This window comes from Dermacentor andersoni, chromosome 7 (assembly GCF_023375885.2).
Source record: "Dermacentor andersoni chromosome 7, qqDerAnde1_hic_scaffold, whole genome shotgun sequence".
Lineage (NCBI taxonomy): Eukaryota > Metazoa > Arthropoda > Arachnida > Ixodida > Ixodidae > Dermacentor > Dermacentor andersoni.
The window spans coordinates 163,742,680-163,751,308 of NC_092820.1; the positions used below are offsets into that span (position 1 = coordinate 163,742,680).

At 50.1% G+C, this 8,629-nt stretch overlaps 1 long non-coding RNA gene and 1 other non-coding gene across 2 annotated transcripts in view; both read left to right on the forward strand.

The window, feature by feature from the left end:
- The window catches only part of LOC129385298 (uncharacterized), a 207,301-nt gene extending 203,391 nt beyond the window's left edge, over positions 1–3,910 (forward strand). The window contains exon 3 of the long non-coding RNA XR_008612876.1: positions 3,801–3,910. This is a non-coding gene — a long non-coding RNA (uncharacterized lncRNA). The remainder of the gene's footprint in view (positions 1–3,800) is intronic.
- Positions 3,351–3,423, forward strand: TRNAR-ACG (transfer RNA arginine (anticodon ACG)). The gene has a single exon. It is a non-coding gene; the product is annotated as a tRNA-Arg (tRNA).
- Positions 3,911–8,629: the final 4,719 nt, after the last annotated feature.

The window sequence follows — 8,629 nt, forward strand, 5'->3', positions numbered from 1 at the left end:
TATCTACCCTACGCATTAAATGACCTGCCCAGCTCCATGTTTTTCTCTTAATGTTAACTAGAATATATCGGCTATCTCCGTTTGCTCTCTGATCCACACTGCTTTCTTCCTTTCTCTTAACGTTGCATCTAATATTTTTCAGTGAATCGCTGTTTGCGCGGTCCGTAACTTCGTATTGAGCTTCTTCGTTAACCTCCAAGTTTCTGTCCCATATGTTAGCACCGGTAGAATTCAATGATTGCACGCTTTTATTTTCAACGACAGTGACTTAAGCTCCCAGTCAGGATTTGGTAATGCCTGCTGGGAGCTGCATGCAAACCAACCGATTTTTGTTATTCTGTAAATTTCCTTGTCATGATCAAGGTTCCAAGGGAGTAATTGAACTAGATAAACGTTCGCCTGTACGGACTCTAGAAGCTGACTGGCGATGATGAATTCTTGTTTCCCTGCCAGGCTATTGACCGTCTGCTGCATACTGCTGCATAATACCTGACCGTATTGCCAGGTATTGATCGTCTGCTGCATATTAATCTTCAACCCGACTCTTGCACTTTCTCGGTTGAGGCCCTCAGTCATTTCTTGCAGTTCACTGCCGTGTTGCTGAACAGGAGAATGTCATTTGCCAACCGAAAGTTGCTGAGATATTTGCCGCTGATACCCACTGCTAAGCCTTGCCAGTTTAATAGCTTGAATACTTCGTGCAAGCATGCAATGAATAACATTGGAGAGATTGTATCTTCTTGCCTGACCCAATTCTTGATAGCTAATTTTCTACTTTTCTTGTTGAGAATCAAGGTAGCCGTGAAATCTTTGTAGCTATTTCTAAAGATATTCACGTATGCTTCCTTTAATTCTTGATTACGCAATGCTTCCATTGCTGGTGGTACCTCTACTGAATCAAATATCTTTTCATAATCTATAGGAAAACAATATATTATAGAGGTTGATTCTACTCCGCGGTTTTCTCAATTATTTGATCGATAAAATGCACGTGATCCATTGTAGAATATCCTTCCTGAAGCCCGCCTGGTCTCTTGGTTGATTGAAGTCAAGCGTTGGCTTGATTCTATTGGAAATTATCTTTATTTTATTTACTTTTATAATTAAATTTATATTATTTTATATAATACTATACATGAAGAAATTGCGCTATTCTTTTTTCCGAGGAAATTTCGCAACAGGATTGTTCAAGTCATTTTTCCCCCCCTCTCTCTCTTTTCATCTGCAGTATTCAGTAAAACACTCGGCATTGGTTTTTGCTGGGTTGATGCGGACTCTTAGCAGACTACAATCCCGTTCAGGCGATAGTTCGCGGTTCTGCGACAACTCGCCTCGTCGATGGCGAAGTGTACGTGCAGCGGTGGTCTGTCTTCTGTATTTTTTTTTTTTCTAACGAACCATGCAAGCAGAGGCGTCAAGCGTTTATTCTCTTCTCGAATGATGCGGACTCCCACGCCTCCCCTCCACACTCACATATGCAGAAAAATGTTTTGAGCAATGCATTTGGTGAGCACGAACGAAATTTCTTGTCATGACGTAGGATGGCCGTTTAATCAAACCGATATATGCAGCACTGATCGTTCCCTTAGAAACCATCATTCGTTTCCTTCGAAACGAATGCCTTCTCGGCCGCGCACTCCAGGACGATGCGTGCAAGTTCTTTTTTTCCTCACCCGCGACGTTAGTCGCTGCGCTTTGAGCGCGTATTTGATTCAGTAATGTCACATTCCATAGCATACCACGCCGCTGTCTTCGTCGTCGCGTTCCAAATCGCTCTTTGACATATGCGGCCTCGAAAGTTTTTGCTGTGTGCATTCAACGTCTTTCACTTCGTGCGTTATTTTCAAGCCTAATGACGCTCGTACCAACTCTTTCCCATCACCCCGCCTGAGAAAACACGCAGCGGGTATGCTGACGTCAGCACTCACACATTCAGCTCCGCGTACAGTGCAGAGGTATACACTGGAATGTGAAATGTCAGCTGCATACGGAGTTTCGTGGAGGAAGAAACGCCGATTCTGGAGAAGAAAATGCAACAACGCTATTTTAATCTACGCAAATGAGCAGCTCGTGCCAGCATTTGCATAGTGCGGCGGTCTGATGACTAATACATATGGCTTTATATGCTTTACGTGCTGCGTTCGTGGGAGGTCATGGCTGGTTGCTCTTCGGTACGGTTCCACGGAATCAGCTTTCACCGCCGCAGTCGTACAAGCTACTGACTGACCTCCAACGCAGAGCCGATATAAGGTGACGTGAGAAAGAAAGAAAAATACGGATTACTTGTTAAAAAAAAAAAAAAAAAAGGCACCGCGCTTATATGTGGTTGTCGATTCGAGTGAGGTATACGGAAGGTAACTTTTGTTATATAATCACTTATCATTACGTTTCAAAGCAAATTCGGGGCTCCGGCACACGTTGTATTGCGCTTACATTACATATCGACGTCGCCTTCGAGAGAGAGAGAGAGATTTTGTAGAGAAAGAGGCGCGCCGGCATGCAATGCGGCAATAGTGAAGAGAGCGCGAGGGGGAAGCGTGAGAAGAAAAAATGGCAGTGTCTTAGCTCGGCTATGCCAAGATATACGTAGCGAAAGCTAATGCATAGCATGGTGAATCTTGGTTAATCTTGATAGCAAGTTCAGGTTAAAGTGGCCGTTCCGCCAGTTCATGAGTCGCCTGATCTGGACAAACGGGATACGCGGGGAGATCAAACGCTCGGCCATGCCGGACAGCATGGGTGGGGATACCTATACCCGTTGCTTACACTGTATAGCCGCATCTTCTGTTTCTGTAAACTGGCTCTACATGTTGAGCAAACACTCGCCACGGATCCCCCATCCTCACCCCACTCGGGCGCGGCTAAAGCTATAGTTGGACGCATGGTACTAATAACCGGCGTCAAGTCTCGTTTATGCCACAGCCGCTCACAAACGTCGCAAACGAAGCCGAGCGGATTGTTCGTGAAGTCGCTTTCGAAGCTCCTGGTCGCACCGGCACTCTCCACTGCCCAAATCGCATTGTACGTTTTACGTCGAGCAACTTTTTCCTCGTCCAATACACTGACGGCCTGACATGCCGCCTTTCGCGGCATGTCAGGCGCATGTGCAGTAGGGACTAGGGAGCGAGAAATAGAGAGAGAGAGAGAGAGAGAGAAAATGAATATTCGCGGCGAGGCGCGCGTTGTGACGTCATGTGCCTTCTCGAAGCACCGCCACGGCGGCGAAATCGCAAGTTCGCGGCCAGTAAAGCTTTCGCTTTAAAAAACTTGTCCCCGGTGGAAGCCAAAACTGCTACTGCGATAAGAATGCGCCGCTTCTAGGACGCCTGGCGAATCGCCCGGAACCCACCGGGCCTGTGGCGCAACGGATAACGCGTCTGACTACGGATCAGAAGATTCCAGGTTCGAATCCTGGCAGGCTCGCTTAAACTTTTTTTTTCCTTTTTATTTATTTTGCGCAATAGAACGTGCAGGTGCCCTAAGAACCAATAACAACTGTTTTGGGCAAAATGAGGCGGTTGTAATATATTTAACAGTTAGCAACTATGAGCATTCATACGCATCCGTGATGCAGTAGTGCCCGAAATCATCGCTTTTTCTTGGCCATACCTTAAAGGGACACTTAAGAGAAAAATTATTTATCCTGTATCAGTAAATTACCCTTATACGGTATCAAAAACGCCACTCTTACCCGGACAAGACGCTTGGTAAGCTAGAGAAAGTGCAATAACAAGAGACGGGTGGCGACGCTTTCCTGAAGTTCCCGCACCAACTCGCTGTGTCGTCTTGGATTTTGACAGCGTCTTCTGGGGCTCCCGGCGAATTCTTGTGTTCCTTCTAACTTCGACATGACACCACTGCACTATCGGACTACGGCAAGGTGAGAAACCTTGTTCGACAGTCTGCGATGCATTTCAAGCAATTAGGCTTACTGCCCGGCACCTATAGTTGGGTAGACTTGTGACGCAGTTAACGAAAAACAGCGTGGCCGTCGTGGCGCAGTTAATTTTAATTAATTAATCGTACTTGGAGATGTTTCCGACGCTTTCTGTGAGCGCCAATATTATTTTAACTAATTACGGTAGTTTTTGGGCACGCTAGTCGCACAGGGTGCTGTGACGCAGTTTCGAGTGTATTGAATTTTACTGCGACAAGTTTTGGCGCTTTCTCTGACTGCCAACATTATTGAAACTAATTTCATTACTATTTGGGCTACCTTTCGAGCGCAGTGGGCGCGCCTGGCGCTGTGACTCGGTTATCGAAAATCAGCTCGGCCGTGGTGCGTGGTTTCGCGCTTTAACGCACTGACAAGTTCATGGCGCTTTTCTTTCTCTGACGCCCAACATTGTTGAAAATTATTTTCGGTACTCTTATGAGGCCCGCTCGCCGCGCCTGTTGTGACGCAGCGAAAAGCAGCTCGGCCGTGGTGACAAAGTTAGTTTGGCGCGTACTGAATCTTACTGCGACAAGTTTGTGGCAATTTTTATGTCCGCGCAACGATTTAATTAAGCCTTCTTTCGGTACTCACGCTTGTCGAAAACGCGACGAGCAAACACGTCGGCAGAACGCGCAAGAGATAACGCCGAGGAGCTCAAACGCCAGGAACTAGTATCTAATAATAATTTAATAATTGAACCAAATGAAAACCGAGTATTTTCTTTCATTTTTTCTTGCCTAATGTACATGTTCTTTTTAGCGAACCTCCGCCCCTCTGCGATCACACCCTGGCGCTGAATTACTGTCATAAATATAAGCATAGTGCAAATTAAGCTGCAATACGCTGCGCCTTGATGATGGCAAGTTATACAATTAAATTGAGCATAAAGTGTTAATACTGCTCTCAGAGCTAGCTAGCTATCTAGCTCACTCACTCATTCATCCACTCACTCACTCACTCACTCACTCACTCACTCACTCACTCACTCACTCACTCACTCACTCACTCACTCACTCACTCACTCACTCACTCACTCACTCACTCACTCACTCACTCACTCACATCTGCTTCGTCAGCGCTGCATTGTCACTCCTTGATGATCCTCTTTTGACTGGCTGGGCCAGTGAACCGACGCAGACCCGGCGGATCTCGGCGGGAAGATTCTATATATAACATGTAGAAGGTAAAGAGATATGTCAGAAACGGGCCGGGGAATCGGTGAAAAACGGTTCCGCGCGGTCGTCGAGAAAACGTTGATGATATAAATCTCCATTTATGGCAAAATGGCACCTGCGCACACATCGATACGAAAGGGTAGGCCTCTAAATGTCTTATGAGCATGGTATATTGCCACGTGTGGAAACGGTCAGCGTATACCAAGGGCTGGTTATGCATTTACGACAGGCAGTTTTACAAGCCATCCAACTGATTTTTCCAATACCTAAAGCTATTTGATCGTAACGCGTGGCCTACACAAAATCATCGCCCTCTTTTGACTTGGCTATATATAGCCCTGCTGACAGTGTTAGTTTTCGTCTGTATATGGACAGTTGCCCGCCAAATACAGTCGTAATATATGGCACGTTTATCTCCCGCATAATCACCAGAGCAGTGACGATGGGGTCAGAAGTGCGTGACATATAGCATCGATCCTCTTCGTCGCTGATATGGAAGGCTTGACGGGTTCGAATCCGGACGGCGGGCGCGTCGTACCGCCCGAAAGTAATCGAAACCCGCCGCCGATGGAGTCGGTGTGAGTACCCGCGCTGTCTGAAGCGGTTTCATGTGGATGATGGACCGGGGTCTGAGGATCGGTCCCGTGACGGCCCGATGGCTGCTCGCTCGAATGCCAGCCACTGGAGCCGGAAACCGTCCGACGGGTGTTTCAAGCGCGCATTCACCGGTCGGACCCAACCGGGGCCGTTGCACCCCTGCCTGGTTGACCGTCGCGTCGGCGCTCGCTTGCCCGGGCGCTGCGCGGCGAGACCTGCGGGGGGCGAGTCGCCACACCACTCCTGCGCTGCCAACGGCAATGTCAGAGCGTCACGACATATGTAGACTGCGCAAGACGAAGAATTGATTCTTCGTTCAAGTGACTACGTTGTCAATGCGATGTGATCTTGTGATTCTCTACAACCCAAGACAAACCCAAGTTTGTCTCCCGCTAACCACCAGCTGCATTTTTTTCCAGTTTCAATGTAACCACAAGGCCCGATAACGAGCTTCAGTTTTACTGAGATGACTGCAAGGTAACGAGCTTTAATTACTGATTGCGATTTCAATTGTTTATTTGCTTCCTGTTCAACTCGAGATAGGAATATTTGTCTGAGAGTAACTTTTTGTCTTGTCAGGGGTGATTCCACGAGCGTTATCGGCTGTTACGTTGCCCTGATCATACGTTATTTTTCTTTTGTGGTTCCGTGCAAACAGTCTAGTGTAGTTTTGTACTTGTTGTTCTCGTAAAAAAAGTTTGTCTTTTTTCTTTTTTTAGTCTCTCAAATTCAAGGCTTGTCTCACGTATGGTCGACATACGTAGACGGTGGCGAGAAAGGGTACTGGCCGTCCCCTTGATCCGCACGGGGCACGTGAGTTCGAGCAGGCAGAACCGGCGGGTGAACGCACTCTGCCCGAACGCGGCTGGTGTACACAAACAAGCGACTCCCACTGCCTCCCGCCCTCCGGAACAACGTCACAGTGCGGAGATGCCGCTTGACCCAACTGACGTGTGCGCACTGATCAGGGAAGCTTCCTCGGCTTTGGCCTGACGGATAGGCACCCTCTGTGGCGGCAACTCATCACTACAGCTGCCTTTAACTTACACTCGAGAAGTATTTGTGGTTGTAGTGTGCGTCACGTCGCGCTCTCGCAAGCGGCCTCCTCGAAATAAAAACGGGGTCGCGTGCCATTCGCTCGTATAACTCTTCGACGCCGCGTTCCTCGTGTGCGTCTCTCATCGGCTGCCCTTTAGCGGCGTCCCGGAATCGGCACAGCTGAGCTCCTTTGCTGCCGTTTCCTTACCCCTCCCCTTTTCCTCCCTCTTTCCTTCCCTCACTATCTCTCCCCCCTCTCTTGGTTGTTGTCTTTTCTAGCCAGTTCCCACAGGCCTGCCAAACGTGCTCGGGTCCACGGTGGCACCAAAGGATTCACACACTCAAGTTCGGCTCGATGACGTAAGAGCGCGCGCGCGCGCGCGCACAGAAGCGCGTGGTAGGCGAAACGCGAACGCTGAAGAAAACGGCGAACGGGAGCGCCGGTCAGGGGTCGGCTGTTTATTTACGATCGAGGAAGAAAGCGGCGGGACAAAAAAGACAGAAGGTAATGCGGGTGGAGGGGGGAGGGAAGGCCAAAACAAACCCGACGCGCGAAAAAACCTCTCGTCCTGCGCTCCCTCCGCGCTTATTCGAACCGCGACCGAAGCACAGCACCACCCCCCCCCCCCCACACACACACACACACCGCCCCCCTCGGCCGTCTCCTTGTCATTTCTATTTATTTGCCGCGTCGTGCCCTTGCGAGAGGGCTGCTGCCGGCGCAGTGCGAGCTCTCTGAAGGCGTGATTTACGGCCCGTTGCACCGTGCAGTTCAAGTTCGCGTGGATCTCTGCCGAGCGCTGCGCGTCGATTCCAACTTTGCTCGCTGTTATGGACTCTTTCGCGTCCCGTACACGTCCGTAAGTGTAGTGTGATGGTTGGGGTCGGGCATGAAATAGATGGTAGCTGGCCCATGCCGTCGTCCAACTTATCCACGCTGGGGACGTTGTTGAAAGGAGAGACTTGTTCTCATCGAGAACGAGGAATATGGGATTTATTTACAGTATGTACATGAGAACGTTACAGTTCATCACTCTAACATGACTGAACGAGGAACGCACTCCCAGCAGTCGCGCCACAGCTGCTTATAAACACTCTGTCCTCCCCAGATACCTAGGTGTGGGAAAACGGCCCGTTGACCAAACGGAGCGTTCAAAGCCATCGTAGCCGACCCGCCTTTGAGGGGCACGGTTTATGCACTCGCTTCCGCACAGGTTGCACTGACCACGCTGAGGCGAGTGGGTTCTCGCAGACAGGGTGCTGCCTCGAGCAGGCGCCTCTTTATCCCAGAGTCGACTCCGCGGACAATGGCCGCCGCGTCTGTCGATTGACTGACGACATTTAAGCTGCGTGAGATGTGTGGGGTTTCGGGCTCTCGCGGTGGTTGTGTGGAGCCATTGCGCTGTGTTTCCGGGCGCTCCGTGTCCCTCTCTTCCCTGCCTGGACGGGGTGGCATCGGGTCATAAAACACTGTCGCTCATCTGTCATCCCGCCCACGGGAAGGTCAACAGGTTTCCCCCATCGGCCGACATTTTGGCGGGATGGGGGCCCTGCTTGCGTGCGCTCCGGGTACGCGCGCGCAAGACGGGGCCCAGGGAGACCACATCGAGACGTCTGAAGGCGCGTACGTGTTCCTCTCTGCCGGCGGCGGCCTCCTTTGTCCGCCGCCTGCCGATGGTTACTTCGGCTCGTCGGGGTCCCGGCCTCGGCGGGCACGCGCACTCTTCCGTCGTCTCGATGTCCTGAGGCAGCGTCTTCCGATCGTGCCCCCGTCTGTTCGTCTGTCGTTTCTTTCTATTTCCATTTTCTCTGCTGTGGGGCGCGCGATGGCAGGCGCCGACCGAAGGATAGGCAGCCTCTTACTGCTGGGTTCTTTGTTTGT